Raw genomic sequence first — 19,544 nt, forward strand, 5'->3', positions numbered from 1 at the left:
GAACAAGTGTTCGAGCATAAGAGAGGATCGTGAAGAAGAGGATCGAGGATCGACGAGGATGCAATATATCGATCGAGATTCCTCGATCGAACGTCACGATCCAAGACGAGTATGTGCGCGCATACACGCACGAACACATACATACACACACACACACACACACACACACACACAAATATATTTATCCACGTCGCCAGGTTGCAAAATATTCTGACTTCATGTTTTATATCTTTTACGAACAGGAACGCCATCTTTCTTTATATCTATTCTTTTTATCAAGACTTTTCTAATCCTATGTGTAGATGAGATAAGTACACACACACACACACATATATATATGTATATATATATATATATATATATATATATATATATATATATATATAAATAATACGTATGTGGGCCGATTTAAATAGGTATAGATATATATTCATAAAACGTGTAACAAGCTCGGTAAATGTAACGTTTCGATTTTACGAGAATATCTTATTGACTTCTCGATATCTCGTAACACGAGAATTAAATAATAAGCGTTTAATTACTATTATGTAAGAGAGGACTCGATTTTAAGGAGGCCGTGTTACCTTTCCACGCATACGCCTGCGTGGTCACTGCCACTCGATGTCGTGGGAATAAAATCGTTATCTTCTGAGACGTAACGTAACGGTACATACATACATACATATATATAGTATTTTATAGTTCGGCACAGGTAATATAATCAAGTCGATTTCCACGAAACATTCGTATCACTTTTTTCTTCATTATCGGTACTGTTTCAAAATTTTCAAATCTCATTAAATGAATAATACGTAATAAAAAGAAAAAAAAAAGTATCGATACCTGCACGAAAAAGAGAGAAACAGATATATAAATGTGATACGTATATATGGTTAAAAAAAAAAAAAATTTACTTAAAATGACCGAAAAGAACATATTTTAACGAAACGTCCATATTTACATCCTTCTTTCATTATTTTAAAATTAAAGAAAAAAAAAAAAAAAAGAAAAAGGAAAAAAGAAAAAAAATGGTAAGAAAATAAAAACGAAACAAGTCTCGTTAAATGAATAATACGTAATATAAAAAAATGCAATATCGATCGATACGAAATCAATGAGAATTATTTTTTGCACCTATATAAAAGAAGAAGACATACATACATACACAGAGAGAGAGAGAGAGAGACAGACAGACAGACAGACAGCCAGACAGCCAGACAGATGGACAGACAGACACAGACACATACACTTACTTACATAAATATATATACCTACATTTAAAGAGACGTACTTAAGAGATACAGTGTGACTGAAAAGGACGTCATAATTCAAGTTCGCCCTTATTTGTCAAAATCATGTTCGACTCGAACCAAAGACTCACTCACTCACTCACTCACTCATTCGGTTGAGATGAAATAAGAAGGAGAAGAGGGAGAATGAACGCCTCGCAATAATTTATTTCCAGTTCCTCTCTTGCATCTTTGCCTCGATCGTGCATGAAAGAAAGCAAGAAAGAAAAAGAGCAAGGAAGAGTAAGAAAGAAAGAAAGAAAGAAAGAAAGAAAGAAAGAAAGAAAGAAAGCAAGGAAGCAAAAGAGATAGAAAGAAAGGCTGGAACGATCGGCTGGAAGAGATAGCCGTACCTTTCGTTATGTAAATGGCCTATAACTGTATGGTAGGTCTCAGAGGTCTGTGCCTTCGATTATGAAACGTTTAACGCGCGCGCCACGCGTGTATCGAACTCGTCGTTGCTGTTGTAACTTGGCACGCACCAAATGTCAATGACATTAATTTTTCATACCGCGCCCCATCGATCTAAACAGGATAGATCTTAGTCTGTCTGTCTGTTTGTCTGTCTCTCTGTCCTTTCTTTCTTTCTTTCAATCTTCTCGTTCATTTGATTTACTTCAATTCTTCGTTAATACTCGTACATTGAATCTGTACGAGTATAGATCATCCATCTATGATCGAATTAAACAATTTTTGAATTTCTGTCTTTTTATCTTTCAAACGTGTTTTTCTCTTTTATTTTCTTTTCTTTTTTTTTTTTTGCTTTTGTTTTGATGCTGTTCTTTCTTAACCCCTTTAAAGATTCCCTTTTGTAACATTTAATTTGTATAATAGGATCTAAAAATGACTTATCTTAATCAAGTCTATCAATTTTGTATTTATCTTTATTAATTATATCATTATTATTATTATTATTATTATTATTATTATTATTATTATTATTATTATTATTATTAAATTTTTAATTTATTTGTTTTTAATATAAAATAATTGTTATCACTCTGATGGCTATTATTATATTTATATAATATATTTATAATTTTTAATTTATAATTATTGTCGTGTTAATTATTATATCGTAAAAGAAGAGATTTAATATTCGTCAATTTTTTTTTCAAACGAGCCCGGATACATTGTTCTAGTTTTAATAGTTCGAGGGTATACTTTCTAAACTAGAATTATGACAATAAATTCTTTTATATCTTTTCTAAATATATAAAAAGTTATATAAAGACGAAAGTGTGAAAAGTATACGAAAAGAAAGAAAAAAAAAAAAAAAAAAAAGAAAAAAAAGGAATAAAAAAAGGAAAAAAAATGTTATGAACGTTATTAGAGAGATATACGTTGTTTTGAACAAAATTAATTTGATAGCCAATGCTTTAACGACCTAAAGAAAAAAGGAAAAAATTAGAAAAAAAAAGACAAAAAAAACCAGAAGAAAAGTAGAAAATAAAAAAGAAATTAGAGAAGAAAAAAAAAAAAAGAATTGCATAAGAAAAAAAGAACGATCTTTCTTTCGAAAAACTTAACTCTCTTCTTTTTTTTTCTTTTTTTTCTTTTTTCTTTTTTTTTTTTTTTAATTTCATTTTCTTACGAACGTTTATTTTTTTCCTTTCCCCCCCCCTTCCCCCTCTCTTCTTTCTTTTATTATTACACTTTTAATTTCTATCATTCGTTTGCATTTGGTTAGAAAATTGTATGCAAAATTAGATACGTTCAAATCGATGTAAATTGAAAGAGATTCGTTAAATCATTAAATCAATAAATAAGTTTCCAATTTATTGGAAGAAAGAGCAAGCCAACGTTTTCCTACTTCGTAATATTTGAATCGAAACGTAAAAAGCTTATAAGATATGGGCAGTTATACGTATGTATACGTACGCGATACGAATTACGGAAAGTTCGAGTATCACTTAAAATAACATGGCGAGTAACTAGATTTAGTAATTTTTCTTCTTTCCTTTTTTCTTTTCTCTTTTTGTTTTTTACTTTTTTTTTTTTTTTTTTGTTTTCCCCTTCATCGTCCACTTTCTCGTGCGACCTTTAAAATTTATCGACATAGTCGTAACGACGTGCAATCACGTAAAATTTATCGATAATAAGTCTCCTACAATCTAATTCTACCAATGCGTAATCACAAATTGGATTTCTTATTAAAAGGAATTAGAAGAGATAGAAAAAGAAAGATAGAGAAAATAGATATATAGAGAAAGAGAGAGATAAAGACAGACAGACAGGCAGATAAATGAACAGTTAGTTAGAGAGATAAAAAAAAGACATAAAAAAATGTAGAAGCTGTGACATTTGATGCGTCAAAAGTCAATATCTGATATAGCAATGTGGCAAAGGTCGCAGAAAAAGAAAAACAAAAAAAAAAAAAAAAGAAAGAAAAAGGAAAAAGGAAAAAGGAAAAGAAAAATACATTAGACGAGAGTGTTATATAACATGTCCCATGAATCTCGTTAATGTCGAATGTAAAATATAAAGTAAATAATTAGCACAATTTAACTAATTTTTTTTTTCTTAGACACTAAACGATCGGCCTATCTCTAAAAGGAGAGAGAGAGAGAGAGAGAGAGAGAGAGAGAGAGAGAGAGAGAGAGAGTGTGAGTTAGTAGATTAAAATTAGAAATTCGATTAAATGTAGAAATTTCTAAGCTCGGGATAAAAATGAAAAATGTTCGTTATTTAATTCAACAATATAAATAATTTTCCATGATCTTCGTTAAATAATTAATACGAAATTGATCGTGCGTTATATCAGAAAGTTACAATATTTTTAATCTAGGATATAGATATAATAATTATATCTGAATGAGATTAATTGATTTCAATATCTCATTCAACCTCGTTCTAATGAACTAGAATGAACTCGATGTCATTGTATCAATGCGGCGGCAGCTTTTATCCTTTTTAAAGCAAGCTTTAAGAAGAACGAATGAGAAAGGCGACATTAGTGTATATACAACATCGACGAAGGCTATCGTAATCGACTGACGGATTCGAAGCCTTTGCAAAGTATACATTATACACTATATATATATATATACATGTGTGTGTGTGTGTGTGTGTGTGTGTGTGTGTGTGTGTGTGTGTGTGTGTGTATGCATATTACACGTTCTCCCTATTTCAACGTTACCTTGCCGAGGGACTCTGTAGATCGACGATCGCCAGAAGCATCGTGTCTCGATCTTTTCATCTCCGAATTTCTTCATCCATTGGTTTAAAGTCTTACTAACATTAAGATTACGATACGACGAATGAAACTAAAATGAAAAAGAAAGAGAAAGAGAAATAAGAAATAAGAAATAAGAAAAAGATAATACGAGCCACGCGACCCATTTAAAAACAGCAACTTCGATCGATCATTACGAATCGACAAAAGCCGCCCACGAATGATATCTCTCTCTCTCTCTCTCTCTCTCTCTCTTTTTCTTTCTCTAACTCTCTCTCTCTCTCTCTCTCTCTCTCTCTCTCTCTCTCTCTCTCTCTCGCGCGATAATTCGATTTCGTATCACCTGTATAATATAATTTCGCTTTGTGTAATGACATAATTCTTTGACTTTACTGGATCACAAAACGACAATGACAGTTTTTATCCTTAAAACAGTAAACAACTTCGGAAGTTTTTCGTACTTTTTATTCTCCCCTTAAATTATACTATGTGCGATTGTTTATTGCCATATAATAATCAGGGGACGATAAAAGCAAACCGATCGATCGAATTAAAAATTGGCGTTTCCCGTTCTTATTGACTTATATAAATTATAAAAATATGAAGGACACAAGAAAATGAAAAAGAAGAAGAAAAAGAAGAAGAAGAAGAAGAAGAAGAAGTGAAGGAGGAGGTAAAGGAAAAGGAAAAGGAGTAGGAGGAGGAGGAAGAGAGAAAAGAACACGATCGAGAAAAGAGGAGACTATGGTGGTGATGGTGATGGTGATGATGATGATGATGATAATGATAATGATGATGATGATGATGATGATGATGATGATCGGTGTTGGCGGAGATATACATTGACTCTCGATATATCGTACTCGATTCCGTGAATCGTCCCTTTCTCCAACACGTAGATCACGTTCGCACAAGTACTTTCGTTCTCTTGCCGGAGAGCGCAAGGAGCCGTAAAAGCGGTTCTTACATAATCGCAACCTGTCCTCCGGACAATCCGGTCCCCTATATAGGCGTCATATATATATACGTGTGTATGCGTCAAACGTTACGTATATTATAAGAACGATCCTGAAAACGGATTATACCAAATTCGAATTTTTTCCTCCCACTCGTCGATTTTTAGAAGAACCATCTCGTTATCACAAATCTCTTTCTCACGTGATATTTAATATATTTAACAATAACCGGGATATTTAAATCACTTTGGACAAAATCAATGTGGACATTAATGATTATAATGTATAATATATATACATATATATATAACGATTATAAAATAATATATACATATAAAATAATACATACATATAAACATATATATATATATATATATATATATATATATATATATGCATGCAAAAAGTATAGGTCGAGAGAGAGAGAGAGAGATATGGAAAAGTGAACGATGTACATATAATACCGACACGTTCAAACAGTCAACCCACGCATCTTTTTATAGAGAATTTATAATAGTAGGTAAATAATTTCTTATCGCGTTAAAAAGATACGATATAAAGAACGAGTTCGATGAAAATGTTTCATTGAAATAATAACGAACAGAAATGAAATGTTATACTTAAACGTACTTATTATTCTTTTTTATATACCCACGTTCTCTTTAATTTTTTTTTTTTTTTATCATTTATTTCTAACCTACCTTTGATATATATAATCGTTAATTCTATAAATTTGCCACATGTGGAATGATTATAATCAAGAAGAAAATAAAAAAGATCACCTTCAGAATCGTTATATATGCGCGGATGTATACACAAATGCGCGCACACCACGCATACACACACATATACACATACAGTCGCATTCATGAACGTAATACGAGAATGATACATAAAACGATATTACCGCAAAATGTAAGGTGTGTGTTGCGGTTCATTTCCCTTTTTTTATTTGACGTTTGTTAAGGACATATAAATAGATATACATATATACACATATGTAATACAACATGCTAAAAGAATTCGATGCTTTATTCATTCTCGTTCTTCGATAAATAATATCGTAAGACTTACGTGACACGCTCGATCATTTATCCTTTTTCTATTTCTATTTCTATTCCTTTCTTTTATTTTTTTTCTTTTCTTTTTTTTTTTCCTTTTTTCCAAAGTCAGTACGGTATTCTTAAAACGGTATATCTAAAGAGGCAACAGTATTAAAAGTCATGTTTCGTGAAGAGATTAGAATCATTGAAAATTTCATTACTTATACAACAGCATTATTCGATTATATGTACGAAAGCTTCTAAACGACCGGTTAACAGTACTTTGCCCTCGTAAAGAGAAAGAGAAAGAGAGAGAGAGAGAGAGAGAGAGAGAGAGAGAGAGAGAGCGATACACGGCAAATAGAAATGATACAGAGAGAATGTATGTACGAATATCGGTGAGGTGCCCGATTGGTGAAAGTGCACGCGCGGGTGCAACGCGCAAAACGACTTCGTGTGTGTCTACTTCCCTTTCGTCCTCGAGTTCGCCTTCTCCCTTCGCTTTTTACATCGATTTCTTCGAGGCACGACCTCGCATGTGCCGCCACACACGGCACATGTCACGTCGATCCGCTTACTTTGATCGGCTACAAATCTTATTATTCGCATACGTATGTATGCGTATATATATATATATGTGTGTGTGTGTGCGTAGGTATGTATGTATATATGTATGTATGTATCCCATGTGTTTTATTTATATTACAATTACACGTTTATATAGTATAATATAATTATATATAATTATAATATAATATAGTATAATATAATTCTATATATATATATATATAGTAGATGTTTTCGTATTGGTTTGTATGTACGTTTCTACGTACGTACGTGTGTGTGTGTGTGTGTATGTGTGTGATAGAGATAGAGAGAGAGAGAGAGAGAGAGTCCAAAAGTTGACGGGAAATTAGAAAAATGTTCAAATTTTTCGAGAAAATTAATATCTCCGATTTCGTTGAACAACATTAAATAGGAATGAACTTTACTTAAAACGATGCGTTCATACAAATCATATTGTGAGATGTGAAACCTGACACGAGATACCAACGTAATTGCTATTTATCTCTGACGCAAGATTCGACGATAACCATCCAACAGAAACAGCAACAGTAACAGCAAACGCATGTTGCTTATAAGAGTCTGTTAGAAAGGAGCGTATGCCCTCGATTTGTAAGAACTCAATGCAATTTTCGTTTCCTTCGCTCATAATAATAACAATAATAATAATAATAAAAAAAAATTAATAAATAAAAATACAAACAAAAAAAGAATAATAATAATAATAATAATAATAATAATAATAATAATAATAATGATAGTAATATCAATAGATTCGAATTAATTTAATATAATAAATCACGCAAAGAGAAAATTTATTATCTACTTGTCTGTCTTTCAGCATTTCTTTTTGCATTTTTTCTCTTACTCCTCTTACTCCCCCCTTTAAAATCCTCATTCAAGTTTAACGTCAAAATTAATGATAAATACAAATGAAGAATTAATTGTATCGAGGTTGACCTTAATAGGTTTCTCTCATTGTTTTATACTTCGTTTATAACGAATTCCCATCTAACGACGTATCCAGGACGATACGTCTTTCGATTTACTCGCATAAATCATATGGCGAATCAAAGGGAATGTGTCCCGTTAATGACTTATCTTTTTTCTTTTTTTTCTTTTTTTCTTGTTTTCTTTTTCCTTTTCTTTTTTTTTCCCCCATCCATATTTCCTTCTCCGTATTTGAACTTTTTTTTTGCGATCGTCCGAAATTAACGTTCCTCGTAAATACTAAAAATAAAACGTACGCACTGTTGTGTGATGTGTGTGTGAGAAAAGAAAAAAAAAAGAAAAGAAAAAAAAAAAAGGAAAGAATGAAAGGAAAAAAAATTATATGACGAGATATTACTTGTATCGTCGATTTATTACTTAGTTTAATAAGGTATATTAATAAAAATCGAACGATTTAACATCCGTAAAATTTTACGGAAACGACACATTTCATTTATAGAAAATACATATTATATCCATCGAGCTAATTTTGAGTTTGAAAAAGGTGAAAGCGCTGTACCCGGAGTCGCGGTTTATACCCATCGAGTAAAAGACTGGTTTTGCGTAGAAACCTACAAGTTATCGTGAATCGTCCTCATTCATTTCGCTTTCGAAAGCAAAGTTCATTTTTTATCGTAGCAAAATGGACCGTCCCGAGATGACGATGATATCTGAACTAAAACTACTTTAACTATCGAATTGAAATAGTCCAAAGAGAGAAAGAAAGGGAAAGAAAGAAAATTAGAATGTATCTATCAGAATGGATCAAAAGTTCCTAATTGAATTAAAAGTCCTTAAGTTTTATGGTATTACGATTTGAATTTAAAAAGGAAAAAAGAAAAAAAGAAAGAAGAAAAAGAAAAAAAGAATTAGTCCAAAAGTCACGAAAAAATTTAGATAATTAATTTTCAAATATCACGAGTAAGAACTTTTGCCATACCCTGTACACTTCGTCTGTTACATTCCTAATCGTCATAGTTGAAATATTTTCGTGAGCGTTTAAATACATGGATAAGAGAGAAGGTGGGAAAATATTTCTCATGTAGATCATGTAGAATAACACGGACATAGACGTGCGCTAGTTTACTTTAAAAAGAAGGAATCTAATCTAATTCGTGGCTAAAGCCGTTTTATCCGAATAAATCGAGTTTAACATTTTGGTCCAATCCTTTTCTTTCGTTTGTCGATCTGATTGAAATGCATGCCTATGCCTGAATTAGCAATTATACGGATTCCTTTGCGATCGATCGATCGATCATATAAAGTGTAAGAGTAAATACCGATGGTTAACGCGCGATGCCCATTTGGAAACGCTATATCGATCAAATATAAAGACAAATATTTAAGTGATCGAAGTTAGATAATCATTAGAGATATTTTACACATTCATTTCCCTTCTTCTTTTCTCTCTCTCTCTCTCTCTCTCTCTCTCTCTCTCTCTCTCTCTCTCTCTATTTTTCTTTCATTTTTATAATTTATTAAAGTGTTATTTGTTCGTACGCTTTTATTTTTTATTATATATATATATATATATATATATATACATTATTTTTTTTTTTATTATTTAACGATATATAACTCGTTGAAATTTTTTTAGAATTCACTTTCTCAACGAAAATTGGTATTTCTTACGTGGGATATCTAAGAAAAAAAAAAGAAAAAAGAATGAAAAAAAAAGAGCCACATATTTCGATTCGTCGATCGATAAATCAATCGATCGATGGATCGCAACTCGATATCACGTGCATGACGAGGATCAATAGCAAACCGGCCACCGATCGCACGCTCTGAACGTATTACGACCGCAAAGGAAAGCGTTTTCTAATATTTTCACTCGATAATGGTTTCCTTCCTCTTTCTATGTCGCGATAGACGCGACAGAGATAATATACGTCGCGTTCGGCTAATTCACGTTGGCATTCGTGTGATACTCGATCAAAAAGCTAATCGGAATTATTATAAAATCGATCTCGCGAAATATTCATCGAATCGAAACACAAAAGGATTGAAAACAAAACGAGAACTCGTGTTTATAATTATAGAGGATAAATGGACGTTCGTTTAATTGTAATGATCTTCTGACTTACATTACGTTCTTCTAAACATTTCATTTAAAAGAGATTCTAATAGAAAGATTTTTTTTTTTTTTTTTTTTTTCTTTATATATATATATATATATATATATATATATATATATATATATATATATATATATATTAACGATCTTTCTTTTTAGATCTTAAAATCTTATTTAGATCTTTCGTTAGATGAAATGTTTACGAAAGATATTTTAAGCTAATTTATAATTGACGAAAATAAAAAAAAAAAAAAAAAAAAACAAAAAGAAGAAAAGATACGGAAGAAAAATTATTCCTTTCGAGAAAACAATTTAAACGAACGTAATATAACACGTCGATGTAGATCAAACGCCGACGCAAAACTTTCGTAATAGCTTTCTTACGAAAAAAAAAAAAAAAAAAAAAAAAAAAAGAAAAAAAAGAAAAAAAAAGAGAGAGAAAGAAAGAAAGAAAAAAAAAAAAGAAATAAAAAAAAAAGAAAAACAAACTATTGACGATCGGATCGACGTAGTGTAAAATGAAATTACGTTCGCTCATAATCCTTACATAATTTACAATGGACCAAGCGTAATTTTTCGTGTCGACCAAAAACGAACGACGACGTTGAGATTTCCCAATAGGCGATAAAATCTGGCTACAAACTTCTTGCGAATCTTGAACAATATAATCTCTTATTACTTTTTCTAACGAATTGAAAATTATTACGAGATCGAACTTTGTTGCTTTGGACAAATTATAATTTATGTGTTTTAATAACACTTAAAGCGTTCTCGATATGGAATGTTCTAAAGATATATATATATATATATATATATATATATATATATTTTCTCGTACGACAAATCGACCGAACCGAACAACGAACTCTCTTGGCCGCGATACGCTTGATTAATTTATCGCATGAATTAATATGTATATATATATACATATATGTGTGTGTGTGTGTGTGTGTGTGTGTGTGTGTGTTTATATCTCCTTCTTTCTCTCTCTCTCTCTCTCTCTCTCTCTCTCTCTCTCTCTCTCTCTTCTCTCTCACTTTCCCTAAATCACACGATAAATTATGTTAGATAATTAGTTGGATAAATAGACGACAATTTCATTGGATGAAAAAGTGGCGGAATCGTGAAAATCCAGTTGAAAGGCGGTTGACAGGTTGATGATTAAAAAAAAAAAAAAGAACAAAAAAAAAAAGAGAGAGAGAGAGGAAAAGGAACAAGAAAAATAGTAAACAATGTGAGTTGAACAATACGATTGCATAAACGTCTACGAAGAATTTCCGAAAGAATTTTAAAATGGGGAAACGGACGTGCTACATATGTGTGCCGTGTCCATTTAAATATGGAAGGTAGAAGTTTTTGCACGCTGAAAAAGGTATGTGTGCTTACCTTCCCCAACGAATCGTAATACTGGTAATGTACTTTACGATATATTTTAACACACTCGACTATTGCATTATTTGATTTACGATAACTTCATGGGCTTCGTGACTTTAGAAAAGGACATACGTAATAATGAGTTTTTAATTAAAGGAGATACGAGAGATGGTGTTGATATATTTATCTCGTTATTATCTAACAAAAAAGAAAAAAAAAAGAGGAGAGAGAGAGAGAGAGAGACAAAAAGAAAAAAGAAGAGAAGAAAATGTATCTAATAAATAATCTATCGTATTACATCATAAATGATAATAATATATGAAAGAGAGTTAAACGTATGGAACAATTGATATTGCCAAATATCTAAATTATTTACTTACACGCTCAGGCAAATAATAGTGGAAATTTTTTGAAGTAATATTCAACAAGATATATATATATATATATAGAGAGAGAGAGAGAGAAAGAGAGAGAGAGAGAGAGAGAGAGAGAGAAAGAGAAAAGAAACACGAACGAAGAAAAAGAATGCGAATCGAAGAACTAACGACACGCTTTGCATAATCCCACCGGGTGAAATTATTTGCAAACGTTGTTACTTTACTACTACGAAGCGTCGTGACTTTGAATGCGCTTCTTGCACCGCAACGAATGAAGGTAGATACTAGTACGCTAGCTATCATCATTATTTTCAACGTTAGAAAGTCGGTAGAACGCGTAACTACTGATACAACCCATGACAGGAAACAACACAACACGCGACAACTTTCCTTGAGATTTAATTTAGTTAATTGACGATTAATGATCGACACGTTTATTTCCATCGTTGATGATTTAAGCTTTTAGTACGTGAGATTTTATGTAATAGAAATAATTCAAGTTCAAGAATAGCCTTGATTATGGAAATCTCTCTCTCTCTCTCTCTCTCTCTCTCTTTCTCTCTCTCTCTTTCTCTCCCCTCTTCTATATACACATTATATATGTATATGTATATATCTCGTTCGCGATACTTTTAGAAACCTAAATAGAATGGCGTGACGCTTGAGAGGGTCATTTAAATTTTAAATGCAAAATACACTATATATCCAACATAATACCTAATACTAACACTAGATAATAATAGTAAGAATGATAATAAAGATCGAGTTTCACCTTGATATATTAACATTATATAGTTATAAGGATATTTTTATATTTATTCGTTCTAAATAAGAAAAAAAAGAAAAAGAGAAAAAGAAAAAAAAAAAGAAAACAATTTAATTTCAAATTGACCTTAATCCGAAGATATTTATATACTTATTTTTTTTTTTTTTTTTTTTTTCTAACGAATGATAATAAACATAATACCCTTGTATGCTAATCTAATTGTAAGATCGATCTCATTCTAGAGATAGTAACAATTTTTATTTTAAGAAATGGAAGAAAGAAAGAAGGTGAGGTAATATAATAATAATAATAATAATAATAATAATAATAATAATAATAATAATAATAATAATAATAATTACTATTATTATTACTTTAAAATATTCTTTATTATCTCTTTTTATTACTATCATTACTATCATCATTACTATTATAAGAATCGTAAGAGTTATCTTTTTGTATATTAACTTGATCTAATAGAAGATCGATCTTACTCTAGAAATATTAACATTTCTATTTTAAGAAGTGAAAGAAAGAAAGATAATATAAAATATATTAAAGTAATAATAATAATAACAATAATAATAATAATAATAATAATAATAATAATAATAATAATAAAAATAATAATAAATATCCCTTTGTATATTAGCTTAATCTAATAGAAGATTGATCTCATTCTTATAAATAGTTAAAGAGATATTACAATTTGGGATTGTTCATGCCACCATACCTCTCTCTCTCTTTCTCTCTTATCAGGAGGGGGTCAAATCAACGATTTGCGATTAAGTCTCTCTCTCTCTCTCTCTCTCTCTCTCTCTCTCCCCCTCTCTTTCTCTCTAATCTTCGGGCATCGATATACTCTCTCGGTGATCTCAACGGACTCGCATAAGGCTCAACGAACTCAGTGAACGAATGGCCGGAGTGATCAAAGAGAGGGAGACCTGGATCGAGAACCGGTCTTTGAGCGATATTTTTTTCGAGCTTCCTTTCGCCCAAGAGAATTTCCATTTTTCAAACTCGCGCGAGCGTGAGCAACTAACACTTATATATATATATATATATACACACACACATACATACACATACACGAACGTGCGTACTATTAATACTTACACGCACACATATACATGCGTGCACACGTATCTATATGTATACGCATACGTGCATATACACGAACAAATATAAATGGTATTAGAACGATAAAGTATCTAAGTTGCGTGAAACATTTTCGAATCGAAAGCGGAGCATTAACACGTTCGTCGAATAATGCTCGAGCATCGATCGTTCGTACCTTTCTACGAATGAACCATACGATTCCTCTCTACGAAAGGTTGCAATAAATCACAGTTAAGAAGCGTAAATACGCGTCACGTCGATATACCACTACTGTCACCGATCGTGTCGAATCACTTACCTCAAATGTCACTTACGACACGATATATACATATATATATATATATACTATATATTTACTTATATCACAATCATTTCAATTTCTAACATCGAATTAGTTCTTAAATTTGTACATCTTTTTTGAATTGATAATATTAATCCATTATTACTCTTAGATATATACATATATAAATATCTAAATAATGATGATCAGTTAACGAACGAATTAATAGATCATTTTTATAAATTTTTTCAATAAATAAATTCGAATTGTATCGGTTGAAAATAGAAAAGAGAATATATTTTTTATAATTTCATTGTAAAATTTTATTAAACGTACTTGGTTTCTTATTTTTTCTCTTTTCTTTTCTTTTTTTTTTTTTTTTTTTTTCTTTTTATTAGACATTTAATCTCGTCCATTTTATTTTCATTTAAATGTCCTCTCATAATTGTAGATAAACGAATGTATCACAGATCGAACGTTCATTTGAAATTTTTTCACCCTATTCATTTGATATTATGCATAGATATTGTACCATTCGATTAAGTAACTACGTAATCGTAGTTAGGGATACGTTCGATAATTCACCCACGACGTTATTTTCTCCTATCTATCGACGAATAATTTAATTGGTACCTTCGACGTTGAGAGAAGATCAACAGGATCAAAGAAGAAAGTGAATGTAGTGATTACGATGCAATACCTACTCTAACGTAAGAGCTAATTGTACTATAGTGATTGAATCATTTTCGACAATATTTAAAAAAAAAAAAAGTAAACGTTAATAAAAATAAAATTAATAGATATGAATATTTACATTTTCTATACGCATATTATACCAATAACGTTCAAATGAATTTGATATTTAATAAGATAAATAAATAAATTAAAAATAAAATATAAATGAAAATAATTATTTTTTATCGATATATATTATATATTTCATTTAATATATAATATTATCGTATTAAATGATTATAACATGTAATAATATTTTCCATTACTGATATATATATATATATGTATATATATATATTCATCTTTATACATATACATATTATATCAGATCTAAATCAGAGAAAGAAATCAATTCGACGAAATGAAAAGAAAAAAATTGAAATAATTATTTTCCATAAAAAATATTCCATTGCCATAATAAACGACAAAATTCTCTATAATTTCTCACCAATGATATTAATGAAATATAAAAGTCTCTTTCATTAGGAATAGATCAGTTTGACAAAACGAAAAAAAAAAATGAAATAATTATTTATAATTATTTCATTTTTTATAATTTTTTTCCCATAAATATATTCCATCAACATATTAAATAATTATAATTATATGTATATATATATATATATATATATTCAAAATAGATCATGATTAAGTACAAAATTCGAAAAATAACAAATAATAGTCAGTACAGTTATATTACATATATACAGAGATATGTACGTATGCATATAAAGACGTACCGTTGGTAGAACCGAAAGGGAAACGCGAAATCTTGCAATTTGGAGAGGCTGAAGCAGTCTCGTTTAGCCCTGAGGGCAAAATTTCGGCAAAGTATACCAATTCGATCTCGTAACGAGCGGCTGCAACGCGAGCCGATCATCTCGTAATGGCGTTGCGTGTCGGCCTTCGCCATCGTTGTCGTGGTCATCATCTTCATCTTCATTTTCATCTTCATCTTCGTCTTCATCTTCGTCTTCGTCTTCATCTTCGTCTTCGTCTTCGTCTTCGTCGTAGTCGTTGAAGTGAAAAGGAACAGGATAATTGCAGACTTATTATATATACATATATATGTTTATATGTATATATGTATGTATATATGTATGTATGTGTTTATGTATGTATGTATAGTACGAGCAAAACCTCCTACAAAAATCGATTGCGCAAATTTAACGATACCACAAGCCCGTCAATTCTCCTTTTCTTTTGAGTACATAACGACAACCAGTGGAAATTCAGTGAAGAGAGATCACCAAGCAACTGTAAATTTTACAAATTGTTTCGACGATATTTTCTATAAAGTGAGAGAGAGAGAGAGAGAGAGAGAGAGAGATCTTGATCATTATATTCAAGCATGGCGCCACTCATGGAGAAGTTCCATGTATATGAAATTCACGAAATTGTATATGCATAATGTCTCTTAATTTGCATTCTTTCTCTTTTCTGTATTTCTTTTTTTCCAACTTGCTTCTGACTCATCATCTCTGTTCATCATTTACACTCTCTCTCTCTCTCTCTCTCTCTCTCTCTCTCTCTCTCTCTCTCTCTCTCTCACTCTCTCACTCTCTCTCTCTCTTTCTCTCTCTTTCTCTCACTCTCTCTGTCTTTCTTTTTCTTATCGTTATTTACATAAATCATGTATAAAGCATGCCTACTCATCTCCGGAACCATACACTCGTTACCTAATTAGGTGTGTGAATCTTGTAAAAAGTAATCTCGAAGGATCTCGGGGGAAAAAAAAAAGGAAGAATAAAAAAAGATGAAAAAAGAAAAAGAAAAAAAAATTAAAAAAAAAAAAAAAAAAGGAAGAAAGAAAGAAATAAGTTTTACTTATAAAAGTTACAAGACGAAGGAGCTATTCTCTTTCCTACAAAGATGTCAAACGTGCATATATACTCGCACATACACACAAACAGACACATGTACATCTTAAATATACGAACGGAGCAAAAAATTTTTATCGCTCATCTTCGTAACCGTATAACGGATGATTTTTTTTTTTTTAACTATCAAAATTATAAATCACCTTATTAGATATGGATGAAGATTTTAGAAACGATATTAATACGATACTATACATTGAAATAAGGTTTAACGAGAAGGCGATTGTTCATTTAATTTCGTTTCATTTCATTGTTTATTTACAAAAAAAACAGAAGAAAAAAAAAATATGTAAATTGTGCTCGTTATGATATTATCAAATATATGAATGTATTAAGAGAGAAGGAGAGAGAGAGAGAGAGAGAGAGAGAGAGTGAGTGAAGAGAAAGAGAGAAAATAAAATAAAAAGAGACGGTAATAAAATTTTACGAATGTACATACATACATTACATGTATATATACATATATATATATATATATAGTTATGTACATCAATATCGATACGAGGCAACGTTCGTTAACACCTTCTACTTTCGAGTAACATTAGAAAATAAAGAGAGATCGTAGATAAAATGAAAATTCGTAATCACGGAAACAATGATCCTTTCTCCGCCTGGCGTTTCTTTCATAGGCGTGAAACACTGCTTTTGTTACGCTTGAGATACTTCCGAGCATTCAAATTACCATAAATTAATCATATTATGTTTACACTTATTGTTAGGAACGTGTCATATGAGGATGCAAACTATGGAGAGGAATCGATTCTCCTCAGCTTTCACTACTTTCGATAACCCCATGCATATGAATCTCGATGAGACTGGAAACTCGGTTTTAAAAATGGTCCATACGAGAGACGATCAATTATTAAATACATTTAATATATTAATTTCTTCGTCTCTCTTTTCATTTATATAAAATTAATATTTAAATACATTAATCTCTTCTTTTCTTTTCGAAATTCTTTTTTTTTTTTTTTTTATTTCTATTCTTTTTTATTTATTTATTTATTTTTCTTTTTTTCTTTTCTTTTTCATACATACGGATATACCGTATACGCAACAAGTATGATAAAATTTCAATTATAAATGAACATTTCATTTGAAATAATTATATGTTCAATTATAAATGAACGTTTAAAAGAAAATCAAATAAATTGAATTTAAATAAATTTTATCTTTAAATGTCTTCTTATCTATAAATTATATTTATATAAATTATTTGTTTATATAATCCGTTAAGTATCAAAATCTATACGAATTCTTTTCTGTTTTTACAATTATTTTTTTTTTTTTTCAATATATAAAACATATACATAATAAGTATGATAATTCCGATCAATAATATCTACAACAAAAGATCAAAAAAATAAATTAAAAAAAAAAAAAGAAAAAAAAAGAAACGAACGAAAACAAAAGAAATTCATTCCCCTATAAAGTGAATCATCATTATAAATGATTCCCCTTCTTTGAATCATCATTATAAATCATTTGTTAATATCCAATTCTAAATATTAAATTTCTTTTTATTTTTATACCTGTCCTAAATCGAACTGCTTTTCGCATTCGATAAATATGATAATTACAAATATAAATGATAAAATAAATTAAATAAATAAAAAAGAAAACGAAATATTTATTCCCTATAAACAAAATTGTTTTCATAGATTATTCATTAAGAGATTCAATTAATTATCAAATTCCATCGGAGATATTCTTTCCATTTTTACTAATTCTCATGTATCAAAATATTTTTTCATGATCAATAAACATGATAATTACAAAATGTAAATAAAATAAATAAAACGACATTGAAACTTCCGCAAATTTAAATCGTTTATATTATAAATATGTTAAAATGACTTTTTAAAATCTACTATATATAGAGTTCCGTTCGAATTAATTTGTTTCCTTCTTTTACTTTTTCTTTTATTTTTTTATTTTTTTTTCAATTCTACAATCCTTTCGAATCAAATCGTTTATCGGTGATCAACGATAATATGATAATTTCACGATATATGTAAATAATAAAGCAATAATTCTCACTCTCTATTCGAATGAAACATAGAAATTGACTTCTTTTTTTTTTCTTTTTTTTTTTCTTTTTTGTTTTTTTTTTTATATATCAATTAAATATTACACAGATCTTATTCGATTAAATTTTCTTTTCTACATCTATAATGTTTCTATAACGAATCAAAAGATTACTTTGATTATATTATTATATGTATTATTCATTCTTTTCATCTATATTGGTTCGTTCTTACGTCTTACAGATAAATGAACTCTCATTGATCGGGATCAAGCTTAAGAATGGAATCATGGTACATGTTCGTCTGACATTAAAAGAGAAAATGTCAAGATGAATGAATGACCTAGCCCTCTACCGAGGACGTACCTATGAATGAAATTATATAACGATCTCCTACGCGTGCGTAACCTTCGCGTAACATACGCATGACTACTATATGTATAACGGTTTTTTTTTCTCTCTCTCTTTCTCTCTCGTCCTCAAACCATCGGTACCTTCTCTCTCTCTCTCTCTCTCTCTCTCTCTCTTTCTCTCTTTCTCTCATTCTCATTTTCATTCTCATTCTCTTTATCTATCTATCTATCTATCTATCAATCTTTTTTATTCGGAAATGAACGGACATTAGAAGTCATATAATTTGAAAAGTAAAGCACTTTTAGATATGATTATAAATGATCATCGAATATTTCTAGAAAATTATTTGTCATTCATGTCGAGCCTTGTTCTTCATCGTTTTGTATAAAAAAAAAAAAAGAAAAAAAAAGAAAAGAAATAAAAAAAAAAAAAAAAAAGAGAGAAAAGAAAGAATGAAAAAATTGAAAATAAACAAACGAACGAATGAAGATAAATCAATTTTCATTTTGTACGAGAAACTCCGAACATCGTCACGTTTA

At 30.0% G+C, this 19,544-nt stretch overlaps 2 protein-coding genes across 3 annotated transcripts in view; one reads left to right on the forward strand and one right to left on the reverse strand.

Moving 5' to 3' along the window:
* Positions 1-564, reverse strand: part of LOC124432714 — a 20,998-nt gene extending 20,434 nt beyond the window's left edge. Inside the window, exon 1 of the mRNA XM_046981819.1 lies at positions 543-564. The gene's annotated coding sequence lies outside the window, so the exon portion shown is untranslated. The remainder of the gene's footprint in view (positions 1-542) is intronic.
* LOC124432713 (angiopoietin-2) overlaps positions 1-19,544 on the forward strand; it is a 38,733-nt gene that overhangs the window by 4,618 nt on the left and 14,571 nt on the right. The gene's annotated exons all lie outside the window — the stretch shown is intronic.

The sequence above is a fragment of the Vespa crabro genome, chromosome 1 (assembly GCF_910589235.1).
Source record: "Vespa crabro chromosome 1, iyVesCrab1.2, whole genome shotgun sequence".
Taxonomy (NCBI): Eukaryota; Metazoa; Arthropoda; class Insecta; order Hymenoptera; family Vespidae; genus Vespa; species Vespa crabro.